Source organism: Lagenorhynchus albirostris, chromosome 8 (assembly GCF_949774975.1).
Source record: "Lagenorhynchus albirostris chromosome 8, mLagAlb1.1, whole genome shotgun sequence".
In the NCBI taxonomy this organism is placed as follows: Eukaryota; Metazoa; Chordata; class Mammalia; order Artiodactyla; family Delphinidae; genus Lagenorhynchus; species Lagenorhynchus albirostris.
This window is the reverse complement of record NC_083102.1, coordinates 108948521-108968574: the sequence shown is the minus strand read 5'-3', so window position 1 is coordinate 108968574 and position 20054 is coordinate 108948521.

Below are 20054 nucleotides of genomic sequence, written 5' to 3'. Positions count from 1 at the left end.
CGCATTCCATCCAGGACCTCCTGACTGAAGGCACCGTGCCTCCTAGAGGACGGCGGCTTGGGTTCTTACTGCAATTCAAGTCCTGTTCCTTCTTTGGCACTGCAGGCAGCCCCAGGCCCAGAGGAGCGGCTACGGCGTTCCTTGGTTGAGACAGTTCGCCGGATGCGGGACTCCCTCCTGCGATAAGTTGACTCGGGGAAGGAAACGCAGGGTAACCGGTGTCTCCTGGGACTCGTCAGAAACCACAGGGATGTACGCTGAGTGTGCCCATGAACACGGGGGCCTGCTGGAACTAGCCCTGCTTTCCCATTTTGAGGGCGGCCTTCATGCCTGCCTTGACGCTCCCTGACATTCCCGGCTCCCGACAGGCCAGTGAGCCCTGGAAGAGTGCTTCGGGGAAAATCATGAGTTTGCTCTCTCTAAACCAGGGGCTGCCGCGGCCGCGGTGGCGGTCCGCACGGCAGGCTCCAGAGCCAAAGGGAGCCTCAACGTGAGAACTGGCCTCCAGGTTAGGCCCTGAGTAGCCGTGCAGAAAGGGAGGCATGCAGCTCTTTCCGGGAGTTCTTAGTCGCTTTGCTTTCAAGGCAGTACACGCCCGGGGACTCCTAGGCCCCAGGGGCGTGCAGCGTTTTCCCTCCAAGGTCCCTGAGTGCCTCCAGACACCTGTGGGCCGGCTGAGCAACGTCGAGGTCCATTGGTTGATTCCCTCGGAGGACCCCCGTGCGTGCCGAGTGCTGGGCAACCACACACTGCGCGTTCCTTGAGGAGCGCTACATCTCCAGAGCCCTCGAACGCCCTTCGGGACAACATGGCTGGTGGGTGCGAGGTGCCCAGGAAGACTCTGTCACGGCCCTTGTGTGAGCTGCCATGAGAGAACGCTGTGCTTGCAACACTGCGAGGCCCGCCCTCGTGCCTGAAGTCACTCTGCTCGAGGAGAAAGTCAGCACCTTAGCGTGCTGTGTGGCTCCCGGCACACCCCGCATGAAGCCATGCCTGGAAGTAAGGCCCTGGTTTGCCGTGCAGAAGCGGAGGCGTGCTGCACTTTCCAGGAGGCGGTGGCCTCTGCTCTGCATACCTTGAACGGCAGCACAGCCTTCTGGACACCTGGGAGGCTAGCCGGGGCGCCCTGTTCCCGGCAGGAACACTGAGTAACCAACCCCAGGCGCACCTGGCTCTGCTAAGCACCATCCAGGCCCGTAGCCCCTTAGAGCCCCTCTGTGCACGCCGAGCGTAGGGAAACGCACTGCCCTCTCTTTTGGAGCAGCTTGGTTTCCTCAGCACTCGCACACGTTCACGAACGCCGTTCTGCCACATCCCACATGGCGCGGAGGTCTTACGCGTTGCCCTAATCGGAGCTGCGCTCAGAGTAACCCTCGTCTTCGCATTCCATCCAGGACCTCCTGACTGAAGGCACCGTGCCTCCTAGAGGACGGCGGCTTGGGTTCTTACTGCAATTCAAGTCCTGTTCCTTCTTTGGCACTGCAGGCAGCCCCAGGCCCAGAGGAGCGGCTACGGCGTTCCTTGGTTGAGACAGTTCGCTGGATGCGGGACTCCCTCCTGCAATAAGTTGACTCGGGGAAGGAAACGCAGGGTAACCGGTGTCTCCTGGGACTCGTCAGAAACCACAGGGATGTACGCTGAGTGTGCCCATGAACACGGGGGCCTGCTGGAACTAGCCCTGCTTTCCCATTTTGAGGGCGGCCTTCATGCCTGCCTTGACGCTCCCTGACATTCCCGGCTCCCGACAGGCCAGTGAGCCCTGGAAGAGTGCTTCGGGGAAAATCATGAGTTTGCTCTCTCTAAACCAGGGGCTGCCGCGGCCGCGGTGGTGGTCCGCACGGCAGGCTCCAGAGCCAAAGGGAGCCTCAACGTGAGAACTGGCCTCCAGGTTAGGCCCTGAGTAGCCGTGCAGAAAGGGAGGCATGCAGCTCTTTCCGGGAGTTCTTAGTCGCTTTGCTTTCAAGGCAGTACACGCCCGGGGACTCCTAGGCCCCAGGAGCGTGCAGCGTTTTCCCTCCAAGGTCCCTGAGTGCCTCCAGACACCTGTGGGCCGGCTGAGCAACGTCGAGGTCCATTGGTTGATTCCCTCGGAGGACCCCCGTGCGTGCCGAGTGCTGGGCAACCACACACTGCGCGTTCCTTGAGGAGCGCTACCTCTCCAGAGCCCTCGAACGCCCTTCGGGACAACATGGCTGGTGGGTGCGAGGTGCCCAGGAAGACTCTGTCACGGCCCTTGTGTGAGCTGCCATGAGAGAACGCTGTGCTTGCAACACTGCGAGGCCCGCCCTCGTGCCTGAAGTCACTCTGCTCGAGCAGAAAGTCAGCACCTTAGCGTGCTGTGTGGCTCCCGGCACACCCCGCATGAAGCCATGCCTGGAAGTAAGGCCCTGGTTTGCCGTGCAGAAGCGGAGGCGTGCTGCACTTTCCAGGAGGCGGTGGCCTCTGCTCTGCATACCTTGAACGGCAGCACAGCCTTCTGGACACCTGGGAGGCTAGCCGGGGCGCCCTGTTCCCGGCAGGAACACTGAGTAACCCCAGGCGCACCTGGCTCTGCTAAGCACCATCCAGGCCCGTAGCCCCTTAGAGCCCCTCTGTGCACGCCGAGCGTAGGGAAACGCACTGCCCTCTCTTTTGGAGCAGCTTGGTTTCCTCAGCACTCGCACACGTTCACGAACGCCGTTCTGCCACATCCCACATGGCGCAGAGGTCTTACGCGTTGCCCTAATCGGAGCTGCGCTCAGAGTAACCCTCGTCTTCGCATTCCATCCAGGACCTCCTGACTGAAGGCACCGTGCCTCCTAGAGGACGGCGGCTTGGGTTCTTACTGCAATTCAAGTCCTGTTCCTTCTTTGGCACTGCAGGCAGCCCCAGGCCCAGAGGAGCGGCTACGGCGTTCCTTGGTTGAGACAGTTCGCTGGATGCGGGACTCCCTCCTGCGATAAGTTGACTCGGGGAAGGAAACGCAGGGTAACCGGTGTCTCCTGGGACTCGTCAGAAACCACAGGGATGTACGCTGAGTGTGCCCATGAACACGGGGGCCTGCTGGAACTAGCCCTGCTTTCCCATTTTGAGGGCGGCATTCATGCCTGCCTTGACGCTCCCTGACATTCCCGGCTCCCGACAGGCCAGTGAGCCCTGGAAGAGTGCTTCGGGGAAAATCATGAGTTTGCTCTCTCTAAACCAGGGGCTTCCGCGGCCGCGGTGGCGGTCCGCACGGCAGGCTCCAGAGCCAAAGGGAGCCTCAACGTGAGAACTGGCCTCCAGGTTAGGCCCTGAGTAGCCGTGCAGAAAGGGAGGCATGCAGCTCTTTCCGGGAGTTCTTAGTCGCTTTGCTTTCAAGGCAGTACACGCCCGGGGACTCCTAGGCCCCAGGGGCGTGCAGCGTTTTCCCTCCAAGGTCCCTGAGTGCCTCCAGACACCTGTGGGCCGGCTGAGCAACGTCGAGGTCCATTGGTTGATTCCCTCGGAGGACCCCCGTGCGTGCCGAGTGCTGGGCAACCACACACTGCGCGTTCCTTGAGGAGCGCTACATCTCCAGAGCCCTCGAACGCCCTTCGGGACAACATGGCTGGTGGGTGCGAGGTGCCCAGGAAGACTCTGTCACGGCCCTTGTGTGAGCTGCCATGAGAGAACGCTGTGCTTGCAACACTGCGAGGCCCGCCCTCGTGCCTGAAGTCACTCTGCTCGAGCAGAAAGTCAGCACCTTAGCGTGCTGTGTGGCTCCCGGCACACCCAGCATGAAGCCATGCCTGGAAGTAAGGCCCTGGTTTGCCGTGCAGAAGCGGAGGCGTGCTGCACTTTCCAGGAGGCGGTGGCCTCTGCTCTGCATACCTTGAACGGCAGCACAGCCTTCTGGACACCTGGGAGGCTAGCCGGGGCGCCCTGTTCCCGGCAGGAACACTGAGTAACCAACCCCAGGCGCACCTGGCTCTGCTAAGCACCATCCAGGCCCGTAGCCCCTTAGAGCCCCTCTGTGCACGCCGAGCGTAGGGAAACGCACTGCCCTCTCTTTTGGAGCAGCTTGGTTTCCTCAGCACTCGCACACGTTCACGAACGCCGTTCTGCCACATCCCACATGGCGCGGAGGTCTTACGCGTTGCCCTAATCGGAGCTGCGCTCAGAGTAACCCTCGTCTTCGCATTCCATCCAGGACCTCCTGACTGAAGGCACCGTGCCTCCTAGAGGACGGCGGCTTGGGTTCTTACTGCAATTCAAGTCCTGTTCCTTCTTTGGCACTGCAGGCAGCCCCAGGCCCAGAGGAGCGGCTACGGCGTTCCTTGGTTGAGACAGTTCGCTGGATGCGGGACTCCCTCCTGCGATAAGTTGACTCGGGGAAGGAAACGCAGGGTAACCGGTGTCTCCTGGGACTCGTCAGAAACCACAGGGATGTACGCTGAGTGTGCCCATGAACACGGGGGCCTGCTGGAACTAGCCCTGCTTTCCCATTTTGAGGGCGGCCTTCATGCCTGCCTTGACGCTCCCTGACATTCCCGGCTCCCGACAGGCCAGTGAGCCCTGGAAGAGTGCTTCGGGGAAAATCATGAGTTTGCTCTCTCTAAACCAGGGGCTGCCGCGGCCGCGGTGGCGGTCCGCACGGCAGGCTCCAGAGCCAAAGGGAGCCTCAACGTGAGAACTGGCCTCCAGGTTAGGCCCTGAGTAGCCGTGCAGAAAGGGAGGCATGCAGCTCTTTCCGGGAGTTCTTAGTCGCTTTGCTTTCAAGGCAGTACACGCCCGGGGACTCCTAGGCCCCAGGGGCGTGCAGCGTTTTCCCTCCAAGGTCCCTGAGTGCCTCCAGACACCTGTGGGCCGGCTGAGCAACGTCGAGGTCCATTGGTTGATTCCCTCGGAGGACCCCCGTGCGTGCCGAGTGCTGGGCAACCACACACTGCGCGTTCCTTGAGGAGCGCTACCTCTCCAGAGCCCTCGAACGCCCTTCGGGACAACATGGCTGGTGGGTGCGAGGTGCCCAGGAAGACTCTGTCACGGCCCTTGTGTGAGCTGCCATGAGAGAACGCTGTGCTTGCAACACTGCGAGGCCCGCCCTCGTGCCTGAAGTCACTCTGCTCGAGCAGAAAGTCAGCACCTTAGCGTGCTGTGTGGCTCCCGGCACACCCCGCATGAAGCCATGCCTGGAAGTAAGGCCCTGGTTTGCCGTGCAGAAGCGGAGGCGTGCTGCACTTTCCAGGAGGCGGTGGCCTCTGCTCTGCATACCTTGAACGGCAGCACAGCCTTCTGGACACCTGGGAGGCTAGCCGGGGCGCCCTGTTCCCGGCAGGAACACTGAGTAACCCCAGGCGCACCTGGCTCTGCTAAGCACCATCCAGGCCCGTAGCCCCTTAGAGCCCCTCTGTGCACGCCGAGCGTAGGGAAACGCACTGCCCTCTCTTTTGGAGCAGCTTGGTTTCCTCAGCACTCGCACATGTTCACGAACGCCGTTCTGCCACATCCCACATGGCGCGGAGGTCTTACGCGTTGCCCTAATCGGAGCTGCGCTCAGAGTAACCCTCGTCTTCGCATTCCATCCAGGACCTCCTGACTGAAGGCACCGTGCCTCCTAGAGGACGGCGGCTTGGGTTCTTACTGCAATTCAAGTCCTGTTCCTTCTTTGGCACTGCAGGCAGCCCCAGGCCCAGAGGAGCGGCTACGGCGTTCCTTGGTTGAGACAGTTCGCTGGATGCGGGACTCCCTCCTGCGATAAGTTGACTCGGGGAAGGAAACGCAGGGTAACCGGTGTCTCCTGGGACTCGTCAGAAACCACAGGGATGTACGCTGAGTGTGCCCATGAACACGGGGGCCTGCTGGAACTAGCCCTGCTTTCCCATTTTGAGGGCGGCCTTCATGCCTGCCTTGACGCTCCCTGACATTCCCGGCTCCCGACAGGCCAGTGAGCCCTGGAAGAGTGCTTCGGGGAAAATCATGAGTTTGCTCTCTCTAAACCAGGGGCTGCCGCGGCCGCGGTGGCGGTCCGCACGGCAGGCTCCAGAGCCAAAGGGAGCCTCAACGTGAGAACTGGCCTCCAGGTTAGGCCCTGAGTAGCCGTGCAGAAAGGGAGGCATGCAGCTCTTTCCGGGAGTTCTTAGTCGCTTTGCTTTCAAGGCAGTACACGCCCGGGGACTCCTAGGCCCCAGGGGCGTGCAGCGTTTTCCCTCCAAGGTCCCTGAGTGCCTCCAGACACCTGTGGGCCGGCTGAGCAACGTCGAGGTCCATTGGTTGATTCCCTCGGAGGACCCCCGTGCGTGCCGAGTGCTGGGCAACCACACACTGCGCGTTCCTTGAGGAGCGCTACCTCTCCAGAGCCCTCGAACGCCCTTCGGGACAACATGGCTGGTGGGTGCGAGGTGCCCAGGAAGACTCTGTCACGGCCCTTGTGTGAGCTGCCATGAGAGAACGCTGTGCTTGCAACACTGCGAGGCCCGCCCTCATGCCTGAAGTCACTCTGCTCGAGCAGAAAGTCAGCACCTTAGCGTGCTGTGTGGCTCCCGGCACACCCCGCATGAAGCCATGCCTGGAAGTAAGGCCCTGGTTTGCCGTGCAGAAGCGGAGGCGTGCTGCACTTTCCAGGAGGCGGTGGCCTCTGCTCTGCATACCTTGAACGGCAGCACAGCCTTCTGGACACCTGGGAGGCTAGCCGGGGCGCCCTGTTCCCGGCAGGAACACTGAGTAACCCCAGGCGCACCTGGCTCTGCTAAGCACCATCCAGGCCCGTAGCCCCTTAGAGCCCCTCTGTGCACGCTGAGCGTAGGGAAACGCACTGCCCTCTCTTTTGGAGCAGCTTGGTTTCCTCAGCACTCGCACACGTTCACGAACGCCGTTCTGCCACATCCCACATGGCGCGGAGGTCTTACGCGTTGCCCTAATCGGAGCTGCGCTCAGAGTAACCCTCGTCTTCGCATTCCATCCAGGACCTCCTGACTGAAGGCACCGTGCCTCCTAGAGGACGGCGGCTTGGGTTCTTACTGCAATTCAAGTCCTGTTCCTTCTTTGGCACTGCAGGCAGCCCCAGGCCCAGAGGAGCGGCTACGGCGTTCCTTGGTTGAGACAGTTCGCTGGATGCGGGACTCCCTCCTGCGATAAGTTGACTCGGGGAAGGAAACGCAGGGTAACCGGTGTCTCCTGGGACTCGTCAGAAACCACAGGGATGTACGCTGAGTGTGCCCATGAACACGGGGGCCTGCTGGAACTAGCCCTGCTTTCCCATTTTGAGGGCGGCATTCATGCCTGCCTTGACGCTCCCTGACATTCCCGGCTCCCGACAGGCCAGTGAGCCCTGGAAGAGTGCTTCGGGGAAAATCATGAGTTTGCTCTCTCTAAACCAGGGGCTGCCGCGGCCGCGGTGGCGGTCCGCACGGCAGGCTCCAGAGCCAAAGGGAGCCTCAACGTGAGAACTGGCCTCCAGGTTAGGCCCTGAGTAGCCGTGCAGAAAGGGAGGCATGCAGCTCTTTCCGGGAGTTCTTAGTCGCTTTGCTTTCAAGGCAGTACACGCCCGGGGACTCCTAGGCCCCAGGGGCGTGCAGCGTTTTCCCTCCAAGGTCCCTGAGTGCCTCCAGACACCTGTGGGCCGGCTGAGCAACGTCGAGGTCCATTGGTTGATTCCCTCGGAGGACCCCCGTGCGTGCCGAGTGCTGGGCAACCACACACTGCGCGTTCCTTGAGGAGCGCTACATCTCCAGAGCCCTCGAACGCCCTTCGGGACAACATGGCTGGTGGGTGCGAGGTGCCCAGGAAGACTCTGTCACGGCCCTTGTGTGAGCTGCCATGAGAGAACGCTGTGCTTGCAACACTGCGAGGCCCGCCCTCGTGCCTGAAGTCACTCTGCTCGAGGAGAAAGTCAGCACCTTAGCGTGCTGTGTGGCTCCCGGCACACCCCGCATGAAGCCATGCCTGGAAGTAAGGCCCTGGTTTGCCGTGCAGAAGCGGAGGCGTGCTGCACTTTCCAGGAGGCGGTGGCCTCTGCTCTGCATACCTTGAACGGCAGCACAGCCTTCTGGACACCTGGGAGGCTAGCCGGGGCGCCCTGTTCCCGGCAGGAACACTGAGTAACCAACCCCAGGCGCACCTGGCTCTGCTAAGCACCATCCAGGCCCGTAGCCCCTTAGAGCCCCTCTGTGCATGCCGAGCGTAGGGAAACGCACTGCCCTCTCTTTTGGAGCAGCTTGGTTTCCTCAGCACTCGCACACGTTCACGAACGCCGTTCTGCCACATCCCACATGGCGCGGAGGTCTTACGCGTTGCCCTAATCGGAGCTGCGCTCAGAGTAACCCTCGTCTTCGCATTCCATCCAGGACCTCCTGACTGAAGGCACCGTGCCTCCTAGAGGACGGCGGCTTGGGTTCTTACTGCAATTCAAGTCCTGTTCCTTCTTTGGCACTGCAGGCAGCCCCAGGCCCAGAGGAGCGGCTACGGCGTTCCTTGGTTGAGACAGTTCGCTGGATGCGGGACTCCCTCCTGCGATAAGTTGACTCGGGGAAGGAAACGCAGGGTAACCGGTGTCTCCTGGGACTCGTCAGAAACCACAGGGATGTACGCTGAGTGTGCCCATGAACACGGGGGCCTGCTGGAACTAGCCCTGCTTTCCCATTTTGAGGGCGGCATTCATGCCTGCCTTGACGCTCCCTGACATTCCCGGCTCCCGACAGGCCAGTGAGCCCTGGAAGAGTGCTTCGGGGAAAATCATGAGTTTGCTCTCTCTAAACCAGGGGCTGCCGCGGCCACGGTGGCGGTCCGCACGGCAGGCTCCAGAGCCAAAGGGAGCCTCAACGTGAGAACTGGCCTCCAGGTTAGGCCCTGAGTAGCCGTGCAGAAAGGGAGGCATGCAGCTCTTTCCGGGAGTTCTTAGTCGCTTTGCTTTCAAGGCAGTACACGCCCGGGGACTCCTAGGCCCCAGGGGCGTGCAGCGTTTTCCCTCCAAGGTCCCTGAGTGCCTCCAGACACCTGTGGGCCGGCTGAGCAACGTCGAGGTCCATTGGTTGATTCCCTCGGAGGACCCCCGTGCGTGCCGAGTGCTGGGCAACCACACACTGCGCGTTCCTTGAGGAGCGCTACATCTCCAGAGCCCTCGAACGCCCTTCGGGACAACATGGCTGGTGGGTGCGAGGTGCCCAGGAAGACTCTGTCACGGCCCTTGTGTGAGCTGCCATGAGAGAACGCTGTGCTTGCAACACTGCGAGGCCCGCCCTCGTGCCTGAAGTCACTCTGCTCGAGGAGAAAGTCAGCACCTTAGCGTGCTGTGTGGCTCCCGGCACACCCCGCATGAAGCCATGCCTGGAAGTAAGGCCCTGGTTTGCCGTGCAGAAGCGGAGGCGTGCTGCACTTTCCAGGAGGCGGTGGCCTCTGCTCTGCATACCTTGAACGGCAGCACAGCCTTCTGGACACCTGGGAGGCTAGCCGGGGTGCCCTGTTCCCGGCAGGAACACTGAGTAACCCCAGGCGCACCTGGCTCTGCTAAGCACCATCCAGGCCCGTAGCCCCTTAGAGCCCCTCTGTGCACGCCGAGCGTAGGGAAACGCACTGCCCTCTCTTTTGGAGCAGCTTGGTTTCCTCAGCACTCGCACACGTTCACGAACGCCGTTCTGCCACATCCCACATGGCGCGGAGGTCTTACGCGTTGCCCTAATCGGAGCTGCGCTCAGAGTAACCCTCGTCTTCGCATTCCATCCAGGACCTCCTGACTGAAGGCACCGTGCCTCCTAGAGGACGGCGGCTTGGGTTCTTACTGCAATTCAAGTCCTGTTCCTTCTTTGGCACTGCAGGCAGCCCCAGGCCCAGAGGAGCGGCTACGGCGTTCCTTGGTTGAGACAGTTCGCTGGATGCGGGACTCCCTCCTGCGATAAGTTGACTCGGGGAAGGAAACGCAGGGTAACCGGTGTCTCCTGGGACTCGTCAGAAACCACAGGGATGTACGCTGAGTGTGCCCATGAACACGGGGGCCTGCTGGAACTAGCCCTGCTTTCCCATTTTGAGGGCGGCATTCATGCCTGCCTTGACGCTCCCTGACATTCCCGGCTCCCGACAGGCCAGTGAGCCCTGGAAGAGTGCTTCGGGGAAAATCATGAGTTTGCTCTCTCTAAACCAGGGGCTGCCGCGGCCGCGGTGGCGGTCCGCACGGCAGGCTCCAGAGCCAAAGGGAGCCTCAACGTGAGAACTGGCCTCCAGGTTAGGCCCTGAGTAGCCGTGCAGAAAGGGAGGCATGCAGCTCTTTCCGGGAGTTCTTAGTCGCTTTGCTTTCAAGGCAGTACACGCCCGGGGACTCCTAGGCCCCAGGGGCGTGCAGCGTTTTCCCTCCAAGGTCCCTGAGTGCCTCCAGACACCTGTGGGCCGGCTGAGCAACGTCGAGGTCCATTGGTTGATTCCCTCGGAGGACCCCCGTGCGTGCCGAGTGCTGGGCAACCACACACTGCGCGTTCCTTGAGGAGCGCTACCTCTCCAGAGCCCTCGAACGCCCTTCGGGACAACATGGCTGGTGGGTGCGAGGTGCCCAGGAAGACTCTGTCACGGCCCTTGTGTGAGCTGCCATGAGAGAACGCTGTGCTTGCAACACTGCGAGGCCCGCCCTCGTGCCTGAAGTCACTCTGCTCGAGCAGAAAGTCAGCACCTTAGCGTGCTGTGTGGCTCCCGGCACACCCCGCATGAAGCCATGCCTGGAAGTAAGGCCCTGGTTTGCCGTGCAGAAGCGGAGGCGTGCTGCACTTTCCAGGAGGCGGTGGCCTCTGCTCTGCATACCTTGAACGGCAGCACAGCCTTCTGGACACCTGGGAGGCTAGCCGGGGCGCCCTGTTCCCGGCAGGAACACTGAGTAACCAACCCCAGGCGCACCTGGCTCTGCTAAGCACCATCCAGGCCCGTAGCCCCTTAGAGCCCCTCTGTGCACGCCGAGCGTAGGGAAACGCACTGCCCTCTCTTTTGGAGCAGCTTGGTTTCCTCAGCACTCGCACACGTTCACGAACGCCGTTCTGCCACATCCCACATGGCGCGGAGGTCTTACGCGTTGCCCTAATCGGAGCTGCGCTCAGAGTAACCCTCGTCTTCGCATTCCATCCAGGACCTCCTGACTGAAGGCACCGTGCCTCCTAGAGGACGGCGGCTTGGGTTCTTACTGCAATTCAAGTCCTGTTCCTTCTTTGGCACTGCAGGCAGCCCCAGGCCCAGAGGAGCGGCTACGGCGTTCCTTGGTTGAGACAGTTCGCTGGATGCGGGACTCCCTCCTGCGATAAGTTGACTCGGGGAAGGAAACGCAGGGTAACCGGTGTCTCCTGGGACTCGTCAGAAACCACAGGGATGTACGCTGAGTGTGCCCATGAACACGGGGGCCTGCTGGAACTAGCCCTGCTTTCCCATTTTGAGGGCGGCCTTCATGCCTGCCTTGACGCTCCCTGACATTCCCGGCTCCCGACAGGCCAGTGAGCCCTGGAAGAGTGCTTCGGGGAAAATCATGAGTTTGCTCTCTCTAAACCAGGGGCTGCCGCGGCCGCGGTGGCGGTCCGCACGGCAGGCTCCAGAGCCAAAGGGAGCCTCAACGTGAGAACTGGCCTCCAGGTTAGGCCCTGAGTAGCCGTGCAGAAAGGGAGGCATGCAGCTCTTTCCGGGAGTTCTTAGTCGCTTTGCTTTCAAGGCAGTACACGCCCGGGGACTCCTAGGCCCCAGGGGCGTGCAGCGTTTTCCCTCCAAGGTCCCTGAGTGCCTCCAGACACCTGTGGGCCGGCTGAGCAACGTCGAGGTCCATTGGTTGATTCCCTCGGAGGACCCCCGTGCGTGCCGAGTGCTGGGCAACCACACACTGCGCGTTCCTTGAGGAGCGCTACCTCTCCAGAGCCCTCGAACGCCCTTCGGGACAACATGGCTGGTGGGTGCGAGGTGCCCAGGAAGACTCTGTCACGGCCCTTGTGTGAGCTGCCATGAGAGAACGCTGTGCTTGCAACACTGCGAGGCCCGCCCTCGTGCCTGAAGTCACTCTGCTCGAGCAGAAAGTCAGCACCTTAGCGTGCTGTGTGGCTCCCGGCACACCCCGCATGAAGCCATGCCTGGAAGTAAGGCCCTGGTTTGCCGTGCAGAAGCGGAGGCGTGCTGCACTTTCCAGGAGGCGGTGGCCTCTGCTCTGCATACCTTGAACGGCAGCACAGCCTTCTGGACACCTGGGAGGCTAGCCGGGGCGCCCTGTTCCCGGCAGGAACACTGAGTAACCCCAGGCGCACCTGGCTCTGCTAAGCACCATCCAGGCCCGTAGCCCCTTAGAGCCCCTCTGTGCACGCCGAGCGTAGGGAAACGCACTGCCCTCTCTTTTGGAGCAGCTTGGTTTCCTCAGCACTCGCACATGTTCACGAACGCCGTTCTGCCACATCCCACATGGCGCGGAGGTCTTACGCGTTGCCCTAATCGGAGCTGCGCTCAGAGTAACCCTCGTCTTCGCATTCCATCCAGGACCTCCTGACTGAAGGCACCGTGCCTCCTAGAGGACGGCGGCTTGGGTTCTTACTGCAATTCAAGTCCTGTTCCTTCTTTGGCACTGCAGGCAGCCCCAGGCCCAGAGGAGCGGCTACGGCGTTCCTTGGTTGAGACAGTTCGCTGGATGCGGGACTCCCTCCTGCGATAAGTTGACTCGGGGAAGGAAACGCAGGGTAACCGGTGTCTCCTGGGACTCGTCAGAAACCACAGGGATGTACGCTGAGTGTGCCCATGAACACGGGGGCCTGCTGGAACTAGCCCTGCTTTCCCATTTTGAGGGCGGCCTTCATGCCTGCCTTGACGCTCCCTGACATTCCCGGCTCCCGACAGGCCAGTGAGCCCTGGAAGAGTGCTTCGGGGAAAATCATGAGTTTGCTCTCTCTAAACCAGGGGCTGCCGCGGCCGCGGTGGCGGTCCGCACGGCAGGCTCCAGAGCCAAAGGGAGCCTCAACGTGAGAACTGGCCTCCAGGTTAGGCCCTGAGTAGCCGTGCAGAAAGGGAGGCATGCAGCTCTTTCCGGGAGTTCTTAGTCGCTTTGCTTTCAAGGCAGTACACGCCCGGGGACTCCTAGGCCCCAGGGGCGTGCAGCGTTTTCCCTCCAAGGTCCCTGAGTGCCTCCAGACACCTGTGGGCCGGCTGAGCAACGTCGAGGTCCATTGGTTGATTCCCTCGGAGGACCCCCGTGCGTGCCGAGTGCTGGGCAACCACACACTGCGCGTTCCTTGAGGAGCGCTACCTCTCCAGAGCCCTCGAACGCCCTTCGGGACAACATGGCTGGTGGGTGCGAGGTGCCCAGGAAGACTCTGTCACGGCCCTTGTGTGAGCTGCCATGAGAGAACGCTGTGCTTGCAACACTGCGAGGCCCGCCCTCGTGCCTGAAGTCACTCTGCTCGAGCAGAAAGTCAGCACCTTAGCGTGCTGTGTGGCTCCCGGCACACCCCGCATGAAGCCATGCCTGGAAGTAAGGCCCTGGTTTGCCGTGCAGAAGCGGAGGCGTGCTGCACTTTCCAGGAGGCGGTGGCCTCTGCTCTGCATACCTTGAACGGCAGCACAGCCTTCTGGACACCTGGGAGGCTAGCCGGGGCGCCCTGTTCCCGGCAGGAACACTGAGTAACCCCAGGCGCACCTGGCTCTGCTAAGCACCATCCAGGCCCGTAGCCCCTTAGAGCCCCTCTGTGCACGCCGAGCGTAGGGAAACGCACTGCCCTCTCTTTTGGAGCAGCTTGGTTTCCTCAGCACTCGCACACGTTCACGAACGCCGTTCTGCCACATCCCACATGGCGCGGAGGTCTTACGCGTTGCCCTAATCGGAGCTGCGCTCAGAGTAACCCTCGTCTTCGCATTCCATCCAGGACCTCCTGACTGAAGGCACCGTGCCTCCTAGAGGACGGCGGCTTGGGTTCTTACTGCAATTCAAGTCCTGTTCCTTCTTTGGCACTGCAGGCAGCCCCAGGCCCAGAGGAGCGGCTACGGCGTTCCTTGGTTGAGACAGTTCGCTGGATGCGGGACTCCCTCCTGCGATAAGTTGACTCGGGGAAGGAAACGCAGGGTAACCGGTGTCTCCTGGGACTCGTCAGAAACCACAGGGATGTACGCTGAGTGTGCCCATGAACACGGGGGCCTGCTGGAACTAGCCCTGCTTTCCCATTTTGAGGGCGGCCTTCATGCCTGCCTTGACGCTCCCTGACATTCCCGGCTCCCGACAGGCCAGTGAGCCCTGGAAGAGTGCTTCGGGGAAAATCATGAGTTTGCTCTCTCTAAACCAGGGGCTGCCGCGGCCGCGGTGGCGGTCCGCACGGCAGGCTCCAGAGCCAAAGGGAGCCTCAACGTGAGAACTGGCCTCCAGGTTAGGCCCTGAGTAGCCGTGCAGAAAGGGAGGCATGCAGCTCTTTCCGGGAGTTCTTAGTCGCTTTGCTTTCAAGGCAGTACACGCCCGGGGACTCCTAGGCCCCAGGGGCGTGCAGCGTTTTCCCTCCAAGGTCCCTGAGTGCCTCCAGACACCTGTGGGCCGGCTGAGCAACGTCGAGGTCCATTGGTTGATTCCCTCGGAGGACCCCCGTGCGTGCCGAGTGCTGGGCAACCACACACTGCGCGTTCCTTGAGGAGCGCTACATCTCCAGAGCCCTCGAACGCCCTTCGGGACAACATGGCTGGTGGGTGCGAGGTGCCCAGGAAGACTCTGTCACGGCCCTTGTGTGAGCTGCCATGAGAGAACGCTGTGCTTGCAACACTGCGAGGCCCGCCCTCGTGCCTGAAGTCACTCTGCTCGAGGAGAAAGTCAGCACCTTAGCGTGCTGTGTGGCTCCCGGCACACCCCGCATGAAGCCATGCCTGGAAGTAAGGCCCTGGTTTGCCGTGCAGAAGCGGAGGCGTGCTGCACTTTCCAGGAGGCGGTGGCCTCTGCTCTGCATACCTTGAACGGCAGCACAGCCTTCTGGACACCTGGGAGGCTAGCCGGGGCGCCCTGTTCCCGGCAGGAACACTGAGTAACCAACCCCAGGCGCACCTGGCTCTGCTAAGCACCATCCAGGCCCGTAGCCCCTTAGAGCCCCTCTGTGCAGGCCGAGCGTAGGGAAACGCACTGCCCTCTCTTTTGGAGCAGCTTGGTTTCCTCAGCACTCGCACACGTTCACGAACGCCGTTCTGCCACATCCCACATGGCGCGGAGGTCTTACGCGTTGCCCTAATCGGAGCTGCGCTCAGAGTAACCCTCGTCTTCGCATTCCATCCAGGACCTCCTGACTGAAGGCACCGTGCCTCCTAGAGGACGGCGGCTTGGGTTCTTACTGCAATTCAAGTCCTGTTCCTTCTTTGGCACTGCAGGCAGCCCCAGGCCCAGAGGAGCGGCTACGGCGTTCCTTGGTTGAGACAGTTCGCTGGATGCGGGACTCCCTCCTGCGATAAGTTGACTCGGGGAAGGAAACGCAGGGTAACCGGTGTCTCCTGGGACTCGTCAGAAACCACAGGGATGTACGCTGAGTGTGCCCATGAACACGGGGGCCTGCTGGAACTAGCCCTGCTTTCCCATTTTGAGGGCGGCATTCATGCCTGCCTTGACGCTCCCTGACATTCCCGGCTCCCGACAGGCCAGTGAGCCCTGGAAGAGTGCTTCGGGGAAAATCATGAGTTTGCTCTCTCTAAACCAGGGGCTGCCGCGGCCGCGGTGGCGGTCCGCACGGCAGGCTCCAGAGCCAAAGGGAGCCTCAACGTGAGAACTGGCCTCCAGGTTAGGCCCTGAGTAGCCGTGCAGAAAGGGAGGCATGCAGCTCTTTCCGGGAGTTCTTAGTCGCTTTGCTTTCAAGGCAGTACACGCCCGGGGACTCCTAGGCCCCAGGGGCGTGCAGCGTTTTCCCTCCAAGGTCCCTGAGTGCCTCCAGACACCTGTGGGCCGGCTGAGCAACGTCGAGGTCCATTGGTTGATTCTCTCGGAGGACCCCCGTGCGTGCCGAGTGCTGGGCAACCACACACTGCGCGTTCCTTGAGGAGCGCTACATCTCCAGAGCCCTCGAACGCCCTTCGGGACAACATGGCTGGTGGGTGCGAGGTGCCCAGGAAGACTCTGTCACGGCCCTTGTGTGAGCTGCCATGAGAGAACGCTGTGCTTGCAACACTGCGAGGCCCGCCCTCGTGCCTGAAGTCACTCTGCTCGAGGAGAAAGTCAGCACCTTAGCGTGCTGTGTGGCTCCCGGCACACCCCGCATGAAGCCATGCCTGGAAGTAAGGCCCTGGTTTGCCGTGCAGAAGCGGAGGCGTGCTGCACTTTCCAGGAGGCGGTGGCCTCTGCTCTGCATACCTTGAACGGCAGCACAGCCTTCTGGACACCTGGGAGGCTAGCCGGGGTGCCCTGTTCCCGGCAGGAACACTGAGTAACCCCAGGCGCACCTGGCTCTGCTAAGCACCATCCAGGCCCGTAGCCCCTTAGAGCCCCTCTGTGCACGCCGAGCGTAGGGAAACGCACTGCCCTCTCTTTTGGAGCAGCTTGGTTTCCTCAGCACTCGCACACGTTCACGAACGCCGTTCTGCCACATCCCACATGGCGCGGAGGTCTTACGCGTTGCCCTAATCGGAGCTGCGCTCAGAGTAACCCTCGTCTTCGCATTCCATCCAGGACCTCCTGACTGAAGGCACCGTGCCTCCTAGAGGACGGCGGCTTGGGTTCTTACTGCAATTCAAGTCCTGTTCCTTCTTTGGCACTGCAGGCAGCCCCAGGCCCAGAGGAGCGGCTACGGCGTTCCTTGGTTGAGACAGTTCGCTGGATGCGGGACTCCCTCCTGCGATAAGTTGACTCGGGGAAGGAAACGCAGGGTAACCGGTGTCTCCTGGGACTCGTCAGAAACCACAGGGATGTACGCTGAGTGTGCCCATGAACACGGGGGCCTGCTGGAACTAGCCCTGCTTTCCCATTTTGAGGGCGGCCTTCATGCCTGCCTTGACGCTCCCTGACATTCCCGGCTCCCGACAGGCCAGTGAGCCCTGGAAGAGTGCTTCGGGGAAAATCATGAGTTTGCTCTCTCTAAACCAGGGGCTGCCGCGGCCGCGGTGGCGGTCCGCACGGCAGGCTCCAGAGCCAAAGGGAGCCTCAACGTGAGAACTGGCCTCCAGGTTAGGCCCTGAGTAGCCGTGCAGAAAGGGAGGCATGCAGCTCTTTCCGGGAGTTCTTAGTCGCTTTGCTTTCAAGGCAGTACACGCCCGGGGACTCCTAGGCCCCAGGGGCGTGCAGCGTTTTCCCTCCAAGGTCCCTGAGTGCCTCCAGACACCTGTGGGCCGGCTGAGCAACGTCGAGGTCCATTGGTTGATTCCCTCGGAGGACCCCCGTGCGTGCCGAGTGCTGGGCAACCACACACTGCGCGTTCCTTGAGGAGCGCTACCTCTCCAGAGCCCTCGAACGCCCTTCGGGACAACATGGCTGGTGGGTGCGAGGTGCCCAGGAAGACTCTGTCACGGCCCTTGTGTGAGCTGCCATGAGAGAACGCTGTGCTTGCAACACTGCGAGGCCCGCCCTCGTGCCTGAAGTCACTCTGCTCGAGCAGAAAGTCAGCACCTTAGCGTGCTGTGTGGCTCCCGGCACACCCCGCATGAAGCCATGCCTGGAAGTAAGGCCCTGGTTTGCCGTGCAGAAGCGGAGGCGTGCTGCACTTTCCAGGAGGCGGTGGCCTCTGCTCTGCATACCTTGAACGGCAGCACAGCCTTCTGGACACCTGGGAGGCTAGCCGGGGCGCCCTGTTCCCGGCAGGAACACTGAGTAACCCCAGGCGCACCTGGCTCTGCTAAGCACCATCCAGGCCCGTAGCCCCTTAGAGCCCCTCTGTGCACGCCGAGCGTAGGGAAACGCACTGCCCTCTCTTTTGGAGCAGCTTGGTTTCCTCAGCACTCGCACACGTTCACGAACGCCGTTCTGCCACATCCCACATGGCGCGGAGGTCTTACGCGTTGCCCTAATCGGAGCTGCGCTCAGAGTAACCCTCGTCTTCGCATTCCATCCAGGACCTCCTGACTGAAGGCACCGTGCCTCCTAGAGGACGGCGGCTTGGGTTCTTACTGCAATTCAAGTCCTGTTCCTTCTTTGGCACTGCAGGCAGCCCCAGGCCCAGAGGAGCGGCTACGGCGTTCCTTGGTTGAGACAGTTCGCTGGATGCGGGACTCCCTCCTGCGATAAGTTGACTCGGGGAAGGAAACGCAGGGTAACCGGTGTCTCCTGGGACTCGTCAGAAACCACAGGGATGTACGCTGAGTGTGCCCATGAACACGGGGGCCTGCTGGAACTAGCCCTGCTTTCCCATTTTGAGGGCGGCATTCATGCCTGCCTTGACGCTCCCTGACATTCCCGGCTCCCGACAGGCCAGTGAGCCCTGGAAGAGTGCTTCGGGGAAAATCATGAGTTTGCTCTCTCTAAACCAGGGGCTGCCGCGGCCGCGGTGGCGGTCCGCACGGCAGGCTCCAGAGCGAAAGGGAGCCTCAACGTGAGAACTGGCCTCCAGGTTAGGCCCTGAGTAGCCGTGCAGAAAGGGAGGCATGCAGCTCTTTCCGGGAGTTCTTAGTCGCTTTGCTTTCAAGGCAGTACACGCCCGGGGACTCCTAGGCCCCAGGGGCGTGCAGCGTTTTCCCTCCAAGGTCCCTGAGTGCCTCCAGACACCTGTGGGCCGGCTGAGCAACGTCGAGGTCCATTGGTTGATTCCCTCGGAGGACCCCCGTGCGTGCCGAGTGCTGGGCAACCACACACTGCGCGTTCCTTGAGGAGCGCTACATCTCCAGAGCCCTCGAACGCCCTTCGGGACAACATGGCTGGTGGGTGCGAGGTGCCCAGGAAGACTCTGTCACGGCCCTTGTGTGAGCTGCCATGAGAGAACGCTGTGCTTGCAACACTGCGAGGCCCGCCCTCGTGCCTGAAGTCACTCTGCTCGAGGAGAAAGTCAGCACCTTAGCGTGCTGTGTGGCTCCCGGCACACCCAGCATGAAGCCATGCCTGGAAGTAAGGCCCTGGTTTGCCGTGCAGAAGCGGAGGCGTGCTGCACTTTCCAGGAGGCGGTGGCCTCTGCTCTGCATACCTTGAACGGCAGCACAGCCTTCTGGACACCTGGGAGGCTAGCCGGGGCGCCCTGTTCCCGGCAGGAACACTGAGTAACCAACCCCAGGCGCACCTGGCTCTGCTAAGCACCATCCAGGCCCGTAGCCCCTTAGAGCCCCTCTGTGCACGCCGAGCGTAGGGAAACGCACTGCCCTCTCTTTTGGAGCAGCTTGGTTTCCTCAGCACTCGCACACGTTCACGAACGCCGTTCTGCCACATCCCACATGGCGCGGAGGTCTTACGCGTTGCCCTAATCGGAGCTGCGCTCAGAGTAACCCTCGTCTTCGCATTCCATCCAGGACCTCCTGACTGAAGGCACCGTGCCTCCTAGAGGACGGCGGCTTGGGTTCTTACTGCAATTCAAGTCCTGTTCCTTCTTTGGCACTGCAGGCAGCCCCAGGCCCAGAGGAGCGGCTACGGCGTTCCTTGGTTGAGACAGTTCGCTGGATGCGGGACTCCCTCCTGCGATAAGTTGACTCGGGGAAGGAAACGCAGGGTAACCGGTGTCTCCTGGGACTCGTCAGAAACCACAGGGATGTACGCTGAGTGTGCCCATGAACACGGGGGCCTGCTGGAACTAGCCCTGCTTTCCCATTTTGAGGGCGGCATTCATGCCTGCCTTGACGCTCCCTGACATTCCCGGCTCCCGACAGGCCAGTGAGCCCTGGAAGAGTGCTTCGGGGAAAATCATGAGTTTGCTCTCTCTAAACCAGGGGCTTCCGCGGCCGCGGTGGCGGTCCGCACGGCAGGCTCCAGAGCCAAAGGGAGCCTCAACGTGAGAACTGGCCTCCAGGTTAGGCCCTGAGTAGCCGTGCAGAAAGGGAGGCATGCAGCTCTTTCCGGGAGTTCTTAGTCGCTTTGCTTTCAAGGCAGTACACGCCCGGGGACTCCTAGGCCCCAGGGGCGTGCAGCGTTTTCCCTCCAAGGTCCCTGAGTGCCTCCAGACACCTGTGGGCCGGCTGAGCAACGTCGAGGTCCATTGGTTGATTCCCTCGGAGGACCCCCGTGCGTGCCGAGTGCTGGGCAACCACACACTGCGCGTTCCTTGAGG